Source organism: Callithrix jacchus, chromosome 18, assembly GCF_049354715.1.
Source record: "Callithrix jacchus isolate 240 chromosome 18, calJac240_pri, whole genome shotgun sequence".
NCBI lineage: Eukaryota > Metazoa > Chordata > Mammalia > Primates > Cebidae > Callithrix > Callithrix jacchus.
In genome coordinates this window covers 12,093,768-12,112,174 of record NC_133519.1, presented here as the reverse complement: position 1 = coordinate 12,112,174, position 18,407 = coordinate 12,093,768, and the positions used below count along the sequence as shown (strand labels likewise).

The 18,407-nt window shown below is 51.7% G+C and overlaps 1 long non-coding RNA gene, 2 other non-coding genes and 2 pseudogenes across 3 annotated transcripts; 4 read left to right on the top strand and 1 right to left on the bottom strand.

Annotated features, from left to right (window-relative positions):
- The first annotated feature begins 3,964 nt into the window (after positions 1 to 3,964).
- On the top strand, positions 3,965 to 5,391 carry LOC144580151 (splicing factor 3A subunit 2 pseudogene; annotated as a pseudogene).
- Positions 5,392 to 7,204: 1,813 nt separating this feature from the next.
- LOC128930083 (uncharacterized) lies at positions 7,205 to 12,307 on the bottom strand. Its single transcript, XR_013529195.1, has 2 exons — positions 10,291 to 12,307; positions 7,205 to 8,537 (listed from the first exon to the last, which is right to left on the bottom strand). It is a non-coding gene; the product is annotated as an uncharacterized LOC128930083 (long non-coding RNA).
- On the top strand, positions 8,603 to 8,676 carry TRNAN-GUU (transfer RNA asparagine (anticodon GUU)). Its single transcript has one exon. It is a non-coding gene; the product is annotated as a tRNA-Asn (tRNA).
- Positions 10,624 to 12,774, top strand: LOC100895817 (cbp/p300-interacting transactivator 2-like; annotated as a pseudogene).
- Positions 12,775 to 13,809: 1,035 nt separating this feature from the next.
- TRNAN-GUU (transfer RNA asparagine (anticodon GUU)) lies at positions 13,810 to 13,883 on the top strand. The gene has a single exon. It is a non-coding gene; the product is annotated as a tRNA-Asn (tRNA).
- Positions 13,884 to 18,407: the final 4,524 nt, after the last annotated feature.

Below are 18,407 nucleotides of genomic sequence, written 5' to 3'. Positions count from 1 at the left end.
GGAACTGCCGCTTGCCTCCGCAGGTGCAGGTGCAGGCCTCGCTGCCCTCCACACTTTCTCCACAAGAGGGAGACAGCGTTCCGCAGGACCACAGCGCTCGCGGCCTTCCAGAGCCAAAAATCGCGGAGCGAGTTGCCCCGTCCTGGGTGCACCAAGCAACTGTCCTGGCTGCACCTTGCCCCGTCCTGGGTGCACCAAGCAACTGTCCTGGATGCACCTTGCCCCGTCCTGGGTGCACCAAGCAACTGTCCTGGCTGCACCTTGCCCCGTCCTGGGTGCACCAAGCAACTGTCCTGGCTGCACCTTGCCCCGTCCTGGGTGCACCAAGAAACTGTCCTGGCTGCACCTTGCCCCGTCCTGGGTGCACCAAGAAACTGTCCTGGCTGCACCTTGCCCCGTCCTGGGTGCACCAAGAAACTGTCCTGGCTGCACCTTGCCCCGTCCTGGGTGCACCAAGCAACTGTCCTGGCTGCACCTTGCCCTGTCCTGGCTGCACCGCGCAACTGACCTAGAAATGACCTTTGCTGCGAGCAAACGGGTGAGGTGGTCGCCAGAGCTGGGGCCTGTGCACTGGACCAGGTTGACCCACGGGAGGGGAGGTCTCCAGAGTCGGAGGGGGGCCGAGCACTGAGACCTCACCATCCTCAATCTCCAGAAGGACTCAGAGAGAGGCAGAAACTGAGACAGGCTTCCTTTTTCAAGGAAAGAGGAAACTCTCCAGGAAGGTCCAGGGGCTCTGAACCAAAATCCAGATCTTTTTTTTTAAAAACCTGCAGCCTTTTGTTTTTGTTTGAGAAGGTATCTCAGTCTGTTGCCCAGGCTGGAGTGCAGTGGCACAATTTCGGCTCATTACGACCTCCATTTCCCAGGTTCAAGCAATAGTCCTGCTTCAGCCTCCCTAATAGCTGAAATTACAGGTGCCCACCAAGAAGTCTGGCTAATTTTTGTGTTTTTATTAGAGACAGGGTTTCACCATGTTGGTCAGGCTGGTCTCAAACTCCTGATCTCAAGTGATCCACCCACAGCCTCCCAAAGTGCTGGGATTACGGTGTGAGCCGCCGCATCCAGCCCACACCTGCAGCTTCATCCCTTTTAGTTGATGCAGCTTTATCATTCCCTGTGCTCAGGCCACAAAGCAGTTCTGTAGGGTGGTCGTTCTTTGACCCCATACATTCTGTAGTTCAGAAAATCATTTGGTTTTCTATTTGGTTAACTGCAGACTGCGATCTGTACAATCTCTCTCGGTCTGAAACCAATAAAATGTAGATTTTTTGGTAAACATAGAAAGCTTCTGATCTTAAAGCTTGAAACTTAATGTTTGTTTTATTTGAGTTCCTTCAGGCCTCTCAAGCTATCAAAGAACTGAAAGTCATCCAGACAGTGAGATGCTGGACCCTCATTCACCATGATTGCTTCCTTGCCCTCCTAGTTCTGGTTTTCTTACACGTTGTTACATTTCTTCCCTGCGATCTAAACGTCTGATCTTGGCTGGTCAGGGAGATGGATTTGAGACTGAGTTCTCATCTCCCCGCTGCAGCACCCTATTAAAATCCTTTCTTGGGAGTAATCACCTCAGTGACTGGCTTTCTTTGCTGCAAGCTGCAAGAATCCCAGGTGTTTGAATTTTGGCAAAGGAGTCTCCTGATAAAGGTGGGATAGATTCGACTGACCAACCTGGAAAAGATCAGACATTTGAAAGCCTTAATCTCGGGGTTGGAGTTTGGGCTGCCCTTGAGCCTTTTCTTTGGGTCTCCCAGTCAAAATCAGCCTCGGCCAGGCCTGTCTTCAGGGCCCAGGGGGTAGGGCCAGGTCCTCCCTAGGGGCTTCTCCCGCTGGGTCGGCAGCCACCTTTCCTTTCCCTGTGACTTGAAGAGAAGCTTCAGGGGGAAGCTTCAATTTGCGAAGAGCCCGGGAGGCGCAGGTGCGCGGTTGCTCTGTGGTCCCCACCGCATCCTCAGCCCTCCTTGGTCCTCTGGCTGTCTGTGGTGGGCAGTAACGTTCCAGTTGAGCTTGGGCTCAGAAGACACCCAGGCAGGAAGGGACCTGTCGGGAAGGGCACCGCCCCCTTAGGTCCTGGGCAGGAGGGATCTGAAAAAGGTCTTGGAGAAAAGAGTTGGAAGTAGATCAAAGAGACAGAAAGAAATCCTAGGAGATTTCCTATGTGAAGGCACCTTGAAAAGGAAGTCCTCCTCCTCTGGGCTGGGTTCTCCCATCACAGGTGAACCGAGTTCCACTCTGCACTGGAGACCAAAGCAGATAACTTTGCGCTGACTCCTAGTGAGGAAGCCAGGCTTGGTCCTCCCCTGGTTAGTGCTTGCTTCTGTAGCTCTTGATTGTCTCTCCTGGATTTTCCATGGATTCCAGGGATGCAACTGGGAAATATTTTTATTTTTTCTTTTTTTGAGATGGAGGCTGGAGTGCAATGGTGTGATTTCGGCTCACTGCAACCTCTGCCTCCTGGGTTCAAGTGATTCTCTTGCTCAGCCTCCCGAGTAGCTGAGACTACAGGCATGTGCCACCATACCTGGCTATTTTTTGTTTTGTTTTGTTTTAGAGATAGGGTTTCTTCATGTTGGTCAGTCTAGTGTTGAACTCCTGACCTCAGGTGATCTGCCCAGCTTGGCCTCCCAAAGTGCTGGGATACCAGGCCTGGCTGAGAAATTCATTTTTAATGCACTTAATTGAAGTAAGAGTATTTTGAAATCTTTTAGCAAAGAAAATGATTTCTGACAAGTTTTACACTGAAGACATTCAGGTGTGAGGAAAACACAAAAACCTACCTTGGCCAGGGAAAGCAGATGCAGTTGAGAATGTCTCACAAACACAGAGCGCAAGTCAGCAGGTAGGTCTGACCCTCAGGGTGGGCACATTTTATTTTAAGCGATTGTTACAGAACTTAAGATGAATCTAGGACTTATATATACATACCTAGGGTAGAGATGGGGTCTTGATATCTTGCCCAGGCTGGTCTCCAACTCTGGGCCTCAAGCGATCCTCCACCTCCCCTTCCCAAAGTGCTGGGATTACAGGCATGAGCCACCTCACCCAGGGCCTTTTGGTATTTTAATTTAATATTTTTAATTTAAAGACACAATCCAAAAATCATACAACAAGCCCAAAGTACAAGAAGCCCATTTTATGCCAGTTTTACAAAGGCAGGAAAGATGATATATCGATGACAAAGTGTCAGAGTGGCAACATCCTAAAGCAGTGAAGGAAAGTTTCCCTGGAATTCTATGGCAAATTGGAAACTCTTTCAAAATGTGACTGAAATAAGGACATTTAAAGACATGGCAAAAAAGGCCAGGTGCGTGGCTCACGCCTGTATTCCCAGCACTTTGGGAGGCTGACGTGAGCGGATCACAAGGTCAAGAGATCCAGACCATCCTGGCCAATATGGTGAAACACCATCTCTACTAAAAATACAAAAATTAGCTGTGTGTGGTGGTGCGAGCCTGTAGTCCCAGCTACTCGGAAGGCTGAGTTGGAAGAATTGCTTGAACCCAGGAGGCAGAGGTTGCAGTGAGCCGAGATTGCGCCATTGCACTCCAGCCTGGGTAACAAGAGCAAAACTCCGTCTCAAAAAAAAAGGCCAGGCACGATGGCTCAAGCCTGTAATCCCAGCACTTTGGGAGGCCGAGGCAGGTGGATCATGAGGTCAAGAGATCGAGACATCCTGGTCAACATGGTGAAACCCCGTCTCTACTAAAAATACAAAAAATTAGCTGGGCATGGTGGCGTGTGCCTGTAATCCCAGCTACTGAGGAGGCTGAGGTGGAAGAATCGCTTGAACCCAGGAGGCGGAGGTTGCAGTGAGCCGAGATTGCGCCATTACACTCCAGCCTGGGTAACAAGAGCGAAACTCTGTCTCAAAAAAAAAAAAAAAAAAAAAACAGAATTTAGCGCAGAGCGAAATCGTGGCTGTGGCGGATCAAGGTGGTGATAGTGCGGCCTTGGGCTCTGGTGTCTCCCAGTCTGCTGAAGCCCAGAGGCCATCACCATGAACTTCCAGCATTGCCCTGGGGGCAAGACTGGGAGGGGGGCGTGGCCTCCTCCCAGAGCAACCGTGAGTGACCGCAGGGAGCGCCTCCTGCAGCTGGCCCTGGAGAACATCGACATCAACAAGGACCCATATTTTATGAAAAACCACCTGGGCTCCTATGAATGCAATCTCTGCCTGACGTTTCACGACGAGGGGAGCTACCTGGCACACACCCAGGGGAAGAAGCACAAGACCAACTTGGCCCGGCGAGCGGCCAAGGATGCCAAGGAGGCCCCTGCCCAGCCTGCGCCTGAGAAGGTCAAGGTGGAGGTGAAGAAGTTTGTGAAGATCGGCCACCCGGGCTACAAAGTGGCCAAGCAGAGGGACTCGGAGATGAGCCAGCAGAGCCTCCTCTTCCAGATCGACTACCCTGAGATCGCGAGGGCATCATGCTGCGCCACCGCTTCACGTCTGCTTACGAGCTGCGGATCCAGCCCCCGGACTGGCTCTGGCAGTACCTGCTGATGGCCGCCAAGCCCTACGAGACCATCGCCTTCAAGGTGCTGAGCAGAGAGATCGACAAGGCGGAGGACAAGTTCTGGACCCACTGGAACCAGGAGACCAAGCAGTTCTTTCTCCAGTTCCACTTTAAGATGCGGAAGACCCCGGCTCCGCCCAGCCTCCCGGCCGGACCCCCTGGAGAGAAGCGGCCTCCACCCCCGCTGATGACCGGTCTGCCCCCTCGGCCACTGCTGCCCGAGTCTTTGCCACCGCCCCCGCCAGGAGGCCTGCTTCTGCCCTCCCATGCCCCCCGACAGGGCCTGTGCCCTCAGGGCCCCCAGGACCACCCCAGCTGTCCCCACCAGCTCCACGGGTCCACCCACTGGCCCCAGTGGTGCACCCCGCCACATCTGGAGTCCATCCCCCGGCTCCTGGGGTTCACCCCCCCAGCTCCTGGCGTCAATCCCCCAGCCCCTGTGGTCCACCCACCAACCTCTGTGGTCCATCCCCCAGCTCCTGGAGTCCACCCTGCAGCCCCTGGGGTTCACCCACCAGCCCCTGAGTTTCACCCACCAGCCCCTGGAGTCTACCCACCAGCCCCAGGGGTCCACCCTCCCCCATTAGCAGCAGTTCACCCCCAGGTCCCAGGGTGGCACCCAGCAGCCCTGGCCGTTCACCCTCAGGCCCTGGGGGTGCACCCACCAGCCCCAGGGATGCATACTCAGGCCCCAGGGGTCCACCCCAACCTCCTGGGGTCCATCCATCAGCTCCTGGGGTCCACCCTCAACCTCCTAAAGTTCACCCCTCAAACCCTGGGGTACACCCAACTCCCATGCCCCCAATGCTGAGGCCCCCCGCTCTCCTCCGAAGGCCCAGGGAACATACCTCCCCCTTCCCCAGCCCACTGAGAAGCTGCTCCCTTCCCAGCAAGCCCGGCCCAGGTGCTCCTGCCTTTCCCAGGGAGGGAAGGCTGCACTTTGTACTGTCCTAGCTCATTAAATGGCCTCCCCCAGCCCTGGAAAACAAACAAAAACAAAACAGAATTCACCAAACCACACCACAAAAGATGTTAAAGGAGTCCTCAGGCCTAAAGACAGGGACACCAGGCAGAAACCTGGACCATACAAGGCAATGGAGATGGCTGAAAGTCGCTAAAGACAGGGACACCAGGCAGAAACCTGGATCATACAAGGTAATGGAGATGACTGAACGTCGCTAAAGACAGGGACACCAGGCAGAAACCTGGGCCATACAAGGTAATGGAGATGGCTGAAAGTCGCTAAAGACAAGGACACCAGGCAGAAACCTGGATCATACAAGGTAATGGAGATGGCTGAAAGTCGCTAAAGACAAGGACACCAGGCAGAAACCTGGACCCCTGCACGGCAATGGAGATGACTGAAAGTTGCTAAAGACAGGGACACCAGGCAGAAACCTGGATCATACAAGGCAATGGAGATGACTGAAAGTTGCTAAAGACAGGGACACCAGGCAGAAACCTGGACCATACAAGGCAATGGAGATGGCTGAAAGTTGCTAAAGACAGGGACACCAGGCAGAAACCTGGATCATACAAGGCAGTGGAGATGACTGAAAGTCGCTAAAGACAGGGACACCAGGCAGAAACCTGGACCCACACAAGGCAATGGAGATGACTGAAAGTCACTATACACGTAAATATATTATTTTCTTATTATTTAAATATTTTTAAAAATTTGACAGATTAAATAAAAGCAAGAATAAGGAATTCTGGGGTTTATGACATGTCTAAAATCAAATTACATGACAACACTAGCATAAAGGCCAGAAGGGGAGGTACAATGTCACTGGATGGCAGACTGATCAAGATGTAGTCTAGAAACCCTAAAGCCATCACTGACATAACGAAAGAAAGAATTATAGCTAATGAGCCAAAAATAATTCCAGAAAATGGAAGGATATAAAAACCATGTAATTACTGGGCACTGTGGCTCATGCCTGTAATCCCAGCACTTTGAGAGGCCAGGGTGGGCAGATCACTTGAGGTCAGGAGTCTGAGACCAGCCTGGTCAACATGGTAAAACCCCATCTCTACTAAAAATGCAACCATTAGCTGGGTGTGGTGGCTTGAGCCTGTCATCTCAGCTACTCAGGAGGCGGAAGCAGGAGAATCACTTTAAGCTGGGAGGCAGAGGTTGCACTGAGTTGAGATCACGCCACTGCACTCCAGCCTGTGACTCCAGGTCACAGAGCGAGACTGTCTCAAAAATAAATAAATATACAAAAACCATGCAGGCTGGGCATGGTGGCTCATGCCTGTAATTCCAGCACTTTGGGAAGCCAAGGCAGGTGGATCACGAGGTCAGGAGTTCAAGACCAGCCTAGCCAAGATGGTGTAACCCCGTCTGTACTAAAACTACAGCAATTAGCCAAGTGTGGTGGCAGGTGCCTGTAATCCCAGCTACTTGGGAGGCTGAGGCAGGGAATTGCTTGAACCCGGGAGGCGGAGGTTGCAGTGAGCTGAGATCGCACCACTGCACACTCTAGCCTCAGCAACAGAGTGAGACTCCTTTTCAAAATAAAACAAATGGACAAACAACAACAAAAACCCAGGTAATCACTCTGCTGGAACAACTGCTCTCCAGGCCTCTATCCTATAGAAATACACAGTGGCCAATGAGAAGTGTACAGAACGATGACTGCAGCATTGTGTGTAATCACAAGCTAGTAGAACCAACGTCATTTCAAAGATACATGAAAAGGGTTTTATTTATTTAACAAACACAAGCAATTGAACAAACAATGGAAGCATGTCCTTTGCCTAAAGGAATGCAGAGGGTCAGGGTAATGCTACTCCCGCCTGGGTTTCAGGCTTCCCAGACGCCTAGTTTTGGGCCTAGTTCTTCTGGAAGATCTTATTCTTGGGAGCTACAGGTTCTATTTCCGTTTTTCCTTCAATTCCTCCTCATTCTGCTACAATAAAAAAGCAATTCTCTGCCAGGTGGGGTGGCTCAACCTGTAATCCCAGCACTTTGGGAGGCTGAGGTGGGCAGTCAGGAGTTCGAGACCAGCCTGGCCAATGTGGTGAAACCCCATTTCTACTAAAAATACAAAAGTTAGCTGGGCGTGGTGGCAGGCGCCTGTAATCCCAGCTACGCAGGAGGCTGAGGCAGGAGAATCCCTTGAACCCAGGAGGCGGAGGTTGCAGTGAGATCATGCCACTGCACTCCAGTCTGGCCGACAGTGCAAGACTCCCTCTCAAAACAAAAACAAAAACGAAAAACAAAGACCAAAAGCCAACAAAACAAAACAATTCTTCTCCCGCTTGTGCCTCTGCACGAACCTTTTAGGAGGTGCGGATGTCTGGTCCACCCCTCCCCAGCTTCTTTCCCCACTTTTCTCTTTCCCCGCTCTGCCCTCCCACCCCAGCTGAGCCCCGGTGGCTCCACCGCGCAGAAGGTGCACTGGGTGCCCTGCTCCTTCCCTCCCCACGGGGTGCCGAGAAGTCAACCTGAATAAACGCTTTGCGAAAAGAACTTCCCCTTGGAAAAATCTCTCTTGATTTTCATTCTCAGGGCTCTTCAAAGGACTAAAAGCTAAAGGCGACGAATTCATTCAACAAGCCCCAGTCATGCGCCCTGCTGAGTGTTGGACCCTGCTCCCCGTGAGCGACCCTCACCTCATCCCTGCCCTGGTGGAGGCCCGGAGCCAGACACAGGATCGGAAGATGGCAGTGGAAGCTCCGCAGTGGCCCCGAAAGTGACTGGGCAGGGTGGGAACAGGCTCCCTCACTGGGTGAAGGCGGTGCAAAGAACTCGAAGAGTCATTCCTGGAGCCCACCGGGCGTTCAGCTTCCCTTGGGTCCCCAGGTGGCTCGGGTCGCTGATGGGGGCGATTCCAGGGGCTGCTGAAGCAGGCCAGGGGCAGAGCGAGCAAAGGCCGTTCGGCTGTCCTTCAGGCTCCAGAATCTCCCAGCGTGGGTGTCCTACATGACCAACGCGACTCACCGCTCTCTAATCTCTCCGATTTCCCCAGACCTTGTACAGTCGTCCGTGCTGTCGGGCAAGCCTTGAGGCTGAAAGGAATGAGAATTTGGTGAGTGTGCCCTGCCTATAGTACCCAGTGGAGTTGCTCATAATCGTCTCTGCGGCGCAATTGGTTAGCGCGTTGGGCTGTTAACCGAAAGGTCGGTGGTTCGAGCCCACCCAGGGACGCCTGCTCTAGCTTTTAAAGCACTCCTGTATTATCGATCACTAGACAATCTTCCCCGTTTGCTCCCATAGTCCTAAGTCCGAAAGATTGGCGGTTCCAGGCCGGCCTGGTATGCCCATGGCAGGGAGGGTTTTCTCTTCCCAGGGTTCTAGTTACAGTTAACAGGGATCCTTGTCAAGGTGTGGCCCCCACCTCGCCAGGTCCAATTCTGCTAGAGCACCTCCTAAAAAGTCAGGTTGTCTTGTGCCTGTAAACAAGAAACAGAGACCAAAGGAGTCACCTCTGATGCGATAAAACCCTCATGCTGCCCCTTATAGGCTTGGAAGGATTATATACCAGCTTAGTGTTTTCATTTTTAATAGGAGGCCTAGAGAGGTGTCCTATCCCCAGGATGTGCCTGGATTTACTGATTGCTCTATCAATAATGTGACCAGTGGAATCATTCATCATCATGCTAATCGCCTCCATCATTTTTGAAAACAGCATTTTTTGGCCTCAGTTTGTGCATGATTTATTTAACCCTTTTCAAAATGTGTTCGAAATGAGGTTGGCTTCTTAGTTTGAGGATTACAAAGAATCCCCAAATCGTCATTCTTTTACACAGATCTGTGGCCACTGATATTTCTATAGTGTAGAGAACTGCCATATTACATTTAGTTTTTGTGACAGGGTCTCATTCTGTCTCTCAGGCTGAAGCGCAGTGACCCAATCACATCTCCCTGCAGCCTCGACTTCCCAGGCTCAAGCGATCCTCGTGTCTCTCGGCCTTCCCAGCAGCTGGGATTACAGGCATGGGCCATGATGCCCTGCTAACTTTTGTATGTTTTGTAGAGAAGGGATTTCACCATGTTGCACAAGCTGGTCTCCAAACTCCTGGGCTCAAACAGCTGTGAGGCCTCTCAAAGTGTCAGGATTTACAGGCATGAGTCACTGCATCCGGCCTTATATAATGCCTCAAACTTCAGCACTTTTAGCAAATTTATCTTCTGTGGGAGAGGCACCTTTATGTGATTACAAGAAGAAGGAAAAGTAAATCACAGAGATAGAAATCAGAAGGGTGGGGCCGGGCGTGGTGGTTCAAGCCTGTAATCCCAGCACTTTGTGAGGCCGAGGCGGGTGAATAGAGACCATCCTGGTCAACATGGCGAAAACGCGCCTCTACTAAAAATACAAAAAATTAGCTGGGCATGGTGGCACGTGCCTGTAATCCCAGCTACTTGGGAGGCTGAGGCAGGAGAACTGCCTGAACCCAGGAGGTGGAGGTTGCGGTGAGCCGAGATCCTGCCATTGCACTCCAGCCTGAGTAACGAGCAAAACTCCATCTCAAAAAAAAAAAAAAAAGAGAGAGATGGTATGAGGTGGATAACCTTGCAGGATTATATAAATTAAGCTATGGACAAACAACAAGATACTTACAGATTCGAGTCACTGCTGTGAAAAATCATAAGGCAATGTGTTGCATCAGAGAATAATTGATGTGTGTGTGTGTGTGTGTGTATATCATGCCTCTTTAGAATGGGGAAGATCTGAAGGATGGAAAGAATACAGGCAGGTGAAGACCCTTAGAAACAGCATTTCCACAAAGATTGAAGGGTTGACTAGGTGAAGTAACTCACAGGAGAAGTTTGGAGAAGGAAGAAGACCAGACCAGAGCCTTGAAGCACCTCAGCATTCATTGTGTCAGCAGTGAGTGAAGCCAGCCAAGAAGCCCAGTGAAAATCATCCTCAAGAGACAGCTCATTGTTGGCAGCTGCTGGGAGCTCCTACCTAGCTGTGAGAGCTCTGAATCTGCCCCAGTAGCCACTGCCAGACCTCGGTGCCGACATCGCGACAACGAAGCACCCGGCAGGCCAGGAAGGCCCCCTCTATGTGCTGCTGAGCCAATCCTGGACCCCACGATCACACCCCTGGTCTTGGGGGCAGAAATCGCAAAAACAGAAGGACTGCAAATGGCAGACCATATGATGGCCATGAACCACGGGCGCTTCCCCAACGACACCAATGGGCTGCATCGCTACCCTACCCACCGCACGGGCATGGGGCAGTTTCCAGGCCCCCATCACCAGCAGCAGCAGCGGCCCCAGCGCGCCTTCAACGCCCTAATGGGCGATCACATTGCACAGGCAACATGAATGCCAAGAGCGGCATCAGGCACGCCATGGGGCCGGGGACTGTGGACGGAGGAGCGCACTGGCCCCAGTGGCCAGGTTTAACAACTCCCAGTTCATGGTCTCCCCGGTGGCCAGCCAGGGAGGCTCCCTGCCGGCCAGCATGCAGCTGCAGAGGCTCAATGGCCAGTGTTTCAACCATCACCCCTGATCCCCGCAGCCACTGCATGCCGGATTTGCACCCTGCTGCAGGCCACCAGATGAACGGGACAAACCAGCACTCTCGAGATTGCAACCCCGAGCACGTCGGCGGCTCGGTCGGCAGCAGCACCCCAGAGGCTTGGGTGGTAGCAGCACCCCGGCGGCCCAAGCGGCGGCACGGGCGGCGGCACCGGCAGCAGTAGCACCCCGGCGGCTCATGGTGCCGCTCAGGCGGCAGCAGCACCCCGGCAGCTGGGGCGGCGGCTGGGGTGGTGACAGCACCCCGGCGGCTTGGGCGGCGGCTCAGGCAACAGCAACGACCCGGCGGCTCAGGCGGCAGCAGCACCCTCGGTGGCTCGGGCTGCGGCGCGGGCAGTAGCAACAGCGGCGGCAGCAGCACCCCAGCGGCACAGGCAGTGGCAACAGCGGCGGCAGCAGCACCCCCGGCGGTTCAGGCAGCAGCTCCGGCGGCAGTAGCAACCCGGCGGCTCAGGTGGCGGCATGGGGCAGCAGCAGCACCCCCGGTGATTCAGGGGGCGGCTCGTGCAGCAGCACCACCTCGGTGGCTCAGGCAGCGGCGCGGGCAGTAGCAACAGTGGCGGCAGCAGCACCCCCAGCGGCTCGGGCGGCAGCAGCACCCCAGGCATCTCGGACCGTGGCGCGGGCAGCAGCAACAGCGGCTGCAGCAGCACCCGGGCTGCTCGGGCGGCGGCTCAGGCGGCAGCAGCACCCCGGCGGCTCAGGCGGCAGCTCGCGCGGTGGCACGGGCAGCAACAGCGACGGCAGCAGCGCCAGGGGGGTGCTCGGGCTGCAACAGCACCCCCTGCGGCTTGGGCGGCAGCGCGGGTTGCAGCAGCACCGCGGCCGCACAGGCAGTGGCAACAGCGGCGACAGCAGCACCCCTCTGCGGCTCAAGCGGCGGCTCATGTGGCAGCAGCACCCCCGGAGGCTCCGGAGGCAGCAGCACCCGGCGGCTTAGGCGGCGGCTCAGGACGTAGCAGCACACCCGGTGGCTTGGGCGGCGGCGCTGGCAGCAGCAACAGCGGCGGCAGCAGCACCCCGGCGATTCAGGCAGCAGCTCCAGCGGCAGTAGCAACCCGGCGATTCAGGCAGCAGCTCCAGCGGCAGTAGCAACCCGGCGGCTCAGGTGGCGGCATGGGGCAGCAGCACCACCTCGGTGGCTCAGGGAGCGGCGCGGGCAGCAGCAACAGCAGCGGCAGCAGGACCCCCGGCGGTTCAGGCGGCAGCACGGGCAGCAGCAACAGCGGTGGCAGCAGCACCTCCGCGACTCGGGCGGCGGCTCCGGGGCGGCGAGGGCAGCAACAGCCGCGGCGCGGGCAGCCGCAGTAGGCGGCAGCAACACCCACGGCGGCTCTGGCGGCAGCATCGCTGCAGCTCGGGCGGCGGTGCGGGCAGCAGCGACAGCGGCGGCGGCAGCTGCAGCAGCAACATGCCCGCCTCGGTGGCCCACGTCCCTGCTGCAATGCTGCCACCCAATGTCATAGACACTGATTTCATCGCCGAAGTTCTTATGTCCTTGGTGATAGAAATGGGTTTGGACCGCATCAAGGAGCTGCCCGAACTCTAGCTAGGGCAAAACGAGTTTGATTTTATGAAGGACTTCGTGAGCAAACAGCAGCCTGGCAGAGTGAGCTGTTGACTCCATGGAAACCCCGGCGAAAGCAATCAAACCCCCAACTTCTTTGGTGTGAATTAAAAGAAACATTCCCTCAGACAGGGTATCTCACTTTTCAGATCTTGAAAGGTTTGAAAACTTGGAAATAAAGTCAACTATAAACTTGTACAAATTGGTTTAAAAAAAATTGCCACTTTTTTCCCGTTTTTCTTTCGTTTTGCAGCCTTGACATTCACCTCCCTTATGTAATTGAAATATCTAGCTAACTTGGTCTTTTTCGTCGTTTTTACTCCTTTCCCTCACTTTCTTCAGTGCTCAACTGTTAGATATTAATCTTGGCAAACTTCTTAATCTTGTGCATTTTGCAGATGGTTTCAAATGACTGAACTGCATTCAGATTTACCAGTGAAAGGAAAAGTTGCATTAGTTGGTTGCATGAACTTTGAAGGGCAGATAGTACTGCACTAACTCTGCCATCTCACTTCATTTTTTAAACTATGCATTTGAGTACAGACTAATTTTTTAAATATGCTAAACTGGAAGATTAAACAGATGTGGGCTAAACTGTTAAAAAAAAAAACAACAACTTCCTGATGGGAAAACAGTTCGTGATTTCTATTTTCAGGGTTCTTAAAAGGACTGAAAGCAAAAGGCGACGACCCATTCGTTTGACAAGTCCTAGCCCTGGGCCTTGGTGAGTGCCAGACCCTGCTCCTCGAGAGAAGACCCACCAGCAACCCTCACCACATCCCTGCCCTGGTGGAGCCCTGGATTGGGGCACAGGATCCGATGACGGCAGCGGCAGCTCTGCAGCGCCCCAAAAGCCACTGAGCAGCGTGGGCACAGGCTCCCTTACTAGGTGAACATGGAGCAAAGTACGGGAAGAGCCATCCCGGGAGCCTGCCGGGCGTTCAGCTTGGCTTGGGCCACCAGGCTGCTTGGGCAGGTTTTGGAGGGGGGTGTTTCCTGGAACGTCTGAAGCAGGCCAGGGGCAGAGTGGGTGAAGGCCATTTGACTGTCCTGGCTCCAGAATCTCCCAACGCGCAGGTGTTCAGGTGACCCCAGCGACTCACCGGTCTCTAATCTGTCTGGTTTTCCAAGGCCTCCTCAGTTATCCTGAGGACAGAAGGTCTGGGGGTAGTTTGGTGAGTGTACCGTGCCTACAGCATCCTGTAGAAGCGGTAGTCACGGTCTCTGTGGCACAATTGGTTAGCGCGTTCGGCTGTTAACCGAAAGGTTGGTGGTTCGATCCCACCCAGGGATGCCTCATGTTGTGTTTTAACCCATTTCAGTCAACCAGGTTAACATACAATCAACCGGGTTAATCACGGGACATTAATCCTGAGACACACGTGTCCTTTTCCCGACCTCCTTATGTCTGAAGCCGTGAGAAGGAGCAACTGCACCTTATACATGTCAAACTGAGGAATCCCAGAGACCTTAGATAGTAATTCACTTCTGGATAAAAATCTTTGCTGCCATGGAAGACTTGGGTGAGTGAGGTGCCTCAAGTTTTTTATTTATAATCATAGGAGACCTATTACAGTAGCATCCTATCCCCACAATGTGCCTGGGTTTACTGATTGCTCTATCAATAATGTGACCAGTGGAGTCAGTCAGTCATCTTCATGCTGATCCTCGCCATGGTTGATGAAAACAGCATTTCTTCCTCAGTTTGTGTCATTTATTTAACCCTTTACAAATGTTTTTCAAGGCCGGTCTTGGTGGCTCACACCTGTAATCCCAGCATTTTGAGAGGCCGAGGCAGGCGGATTACCTGAGGTCAGGAGTTTGAGACCAGCCTGGCCAACATGGTGAAACCCTGTCTCTACTAAAAATACAAAAATTAGCCGGGCATGGTGGCAGGCACCTGTAATCCGTGCTACTTGGGAGGCTGAGGCAGGAGAATGGCTTAAACCCGGGAGGTGGAGGTTGCAGTGAGCCGAGATCACACCCTGGGTGACGAGAGCGAGACTTGGTCTCAAAAATATAAATGTTTTTGAAATGAGGCATGTTTCATGGTGTTAGGATGACAAATGATGCTGCAGTCCCCACCGTTACTGTACACATTTCTTTGGTCACTCGTGCAGGTGTTCCTATAGTGTAGAGAACCGGATGTACCATTTTTACATTACAGTCTTTATTTAAGGCTTCTAATGTGAATACCTTCTACAAACTTATCTTCCGAGGGAGTAGGACCAAATCATACTCCAATTTGTTTCCCAATTCTATCAAGGTCTCTTTTGTCACTTACTTGCTGGCACAGCAAACTTTCTACACATCGATGTATGGTATTCCCCTGAGGGGAGAGGCGCCCTCCTGGCTTAACCGAGGGGGTGGACAACAGAAGGACATGGTGGACATCACACACAGATACTCTGTGGCATACGGTGAACTGCTAAGCTTTTAAGATATTTTAAAGTCCTCTGACATCTGTAATTGTTTTCTCTTGTGACCAAGTCACGTGGGTCTGGAGAAGATGGGCCACAGTGACCTCTTTGAAAGCTTTCCGTCAAGTCACTTATCCAAGGGGAGCAAAATCACCAAGGTCCCAGGGGATGATTTTCTTCTCCCCTTTCCTCTTGTCTTCATAAATCTTGGTTTTGATTTTATTTGAGGAAACTAATCTAATGCCAGTTTGCCCTCCTATACCTGCTATACCATGGTAAATTAGCATGCAGAGAACTGTCCCTGTATTATTCTTTGATAGATTTTGCAGGAGCCATGGCCATAACAATTAGCCCATCTGCGATGCATTGTGGGAGCCGACAGAACCCTGCACCCAGCAGGCACCGTGTGCGGACCTGGACCCTTGGAGCTATTGCCTCATGTTCCTTCAGTTCTATTGAATGTCATGATAGAAATTAAGCTATTTGGCTTTTACCCACTACTATGGCTATAGTGCAGTTTCTCTCTCTCTCTCTCTCTCTCTCTCTCTCTCTCTCCTCTCTCTCTCTCTCTCTCTTTCTCACACATCTCTGTCATTTTCACATCATGATTTTCTGCTATCTGTCTCATCAATGTGTGTTTTTGGTTTTGATATTATTGAGTAAACTTCTGGGATTGTTTTATGACTATATAAGGGTAGGTTTTAAACTCTTGTTGATGAAGGTTTGTGTTGTACCTAGTTTTTCCTTAGTATAAAAATGAGGTTTACACAACAGCATTTTTTTTTTTTCTGAGATGGAGTTTTGCTCTTGTTGCCCAGGCTGGAGTGCAATGGCACAATCTCAACTCACCACAACCTCCACCTCCTGGGTTCAAGTGATTCTTCTACCTCAGCCTTCTGAGAACCTGTATTACATGTATGTGCCACCATGCCCAGCTAATTTTTTGTGTTTTTAGTAAAGATGTGGTTTCTCCATGTTTCCAGGCGGTTCTTGAACTTCCGATCTAAGGTGCTTCACCAGCCTTGGCCTCCTAAGATGCTGGAAGTACAGGCGTGAGCCACTGTGCCCGGCCTAGCATTTTTTGTAGAAGTTTATTGGCTGTATTATTCATTTTTCGTGTATAATCAATGCAAGTAAATTTGCTTCCTTATAGGGTAGGCTTAACTCAATGAAGAACTGCCGAATATTTGAAGAGGCGGTGCACGGTTCACGGTTCTGTCATTAGAATGCTGGAAACTAGGGACATGCAAGGAGTCACCTAAGCACGTTTATGCAATGGTTTGACTTCCTGCAGGCAGTAGCTAATGAACACCAAATCACAGTGTTTTCATTTGTGGCATGTTAGAGAGAAACAGGACTTTCTGCAGTACAAATATCTATTAACTAGTCCCTGTGCTATTAGCTTACAGAGCTCTGACTCCTGGTCTGAACAACGCACCTGCTCCTGCTAAACCTTCAACATTCACACCAATCTGTGCCTTGTCTTCAGAACTTAAAGAAGATGACAATCAGAATGAACTGCTTTCATGAATCACAGAACCAGAAATTAAAATCATTCAATTCACTTAGGCCCAACAATCCCACATGCCCCCTCTTCTGCCTCATGGCCCCTACTCCTCTAGGCAGTAGAGGTGGGCACATGAGAATTTCAAGGGGTAAGTTTAGTTCAGAGATTTTTCTCTCCTTTACTTTTTCTTCTTCTTCTTTTTTTTTTTTTTTTTTTGAGAGACAGGGTTTTACCATATTGCCCAGGCTGGTTTCGAACTCCTGAGGTCAAGCAATCTGATAAAAGAAACTTACATTTGTTTTAACAAAGTTTCTTCCTCAGGACAGGACCCTCAGGCCTCTCAAAGAGCATCATAGACCTGAAACTCAGCACAGCATCCATTGAGATGCCAGCCCCCTCATTCATCATGAGTGCTTCCTCACCCCTCCCTAGTTCCTCCTTTCCCACACACAGTTATGTTTCTTCCCTGCTACATAAACCCCTAACTTTAGTTGATCAGGGAGATCGATTTGAGACTGATCTCCCATATCCTCAGCTGTAGCACCTGATTAAACCTTCTTCCTCACAGTACTCAATGTCTCAATGATGGGCTTTGTGTCGAGAAGCAGGATCTAGACGGAACCCCTGGGTTTCATAAGCTATTCATGTACATGCTTAAAAACCACAATTAATGGGTCATGGCATATTGAGAAATTGGAATAGTATCAACTTGGCCAAGTTCTCTGGAAGCACACTGTGCTTAAATGTCAGGGCCCTGCCTCCTGACCTCAACAGTTCTGGTTGATTTTGAGTCACAGCAGGTGAATATGGCCTGGTGTGAGTGTTTTATAAAAATGCAAGGCCGGGTGCAGTGGCTCACGCCTATAATCCCAGCACTTTGGGAGGATGAGGTGGGTGGATCACGAGGTCAAGAGATCAAGACCATCCTGGTCAACAAGATGAAACCCCGTCTCTACTAAAAATACAAAAACTAGCTGGGCATGGTGGTGCACGCCTGTAGTCCCAGCTACTCGGCAGGCTGACGCAGAAGAATTGCTTGAACTCAGAAGGTGAAGGTTTTGGTGAGCGGAGATTGCACGCCAGTCTGAGTAACAACAGCGAAGCTCTGTCTCAAAAAAAGAAAAAATGCCAACCATGGCTGATTGCTTTGTGTTTTAAATCCAACAAATCTCCATTTCTAGTGAGAAAATGTTGCCCAAACCAACCAAACATAGGAGTAAACAAAGAAAAAAATGAGAGATTCCGTTTCCCAATCCCACTTGATTGGTGCCAGCCATTACATATTACACGGAAGAAAGGGAAAGGCGCCAAGGCAGTCCGAATTCCTGTTCTGACAACCATCTGGCCTCCTTGGGCAAAAGAAAAAGAGGGAAGGCAAAGAGCATATAACAATACTGTTTGCAGAAATGTCCTCTCGGTACAGGAAACTCGGGTAAACTGAGAGAGTGTGTGTGCCGTGAGGGAGGCCTCGACGGCTCTTCTCAGGCCCTAAGAATAGAGTGGATTTTGCCTCATTTTCTGATGTGCAAAGGAAATGATAAAAGTTGATCCAAGGAGAGGGCAGAGACAAAGAAGAGGGATGACTCCTCCCTCGCAGGTCCACCTTCTTTGATTGTTGCTTGAGGGATCAGAAGAAACACCTTAACATAGGTGCGTGGGAACTATGGCTGCTAAATGTGACCTCCAGTAATGAGCTAGTGTGAGGTTCTGCACTAATGTGAGCCTCCATGGTGTAATGGTGAGCTCTTTGGACTCTGAACACAGCAATCAGATTTCAAGTCTCAGGGGACCTTTCTGTATAATTACAATGATGTTGCTCTCTATTGCTCCCTAAATGGAATGTGGATTCCACTGAAATTCAGAGGCTCAGCGCTGCAGGTCTCCAATACTC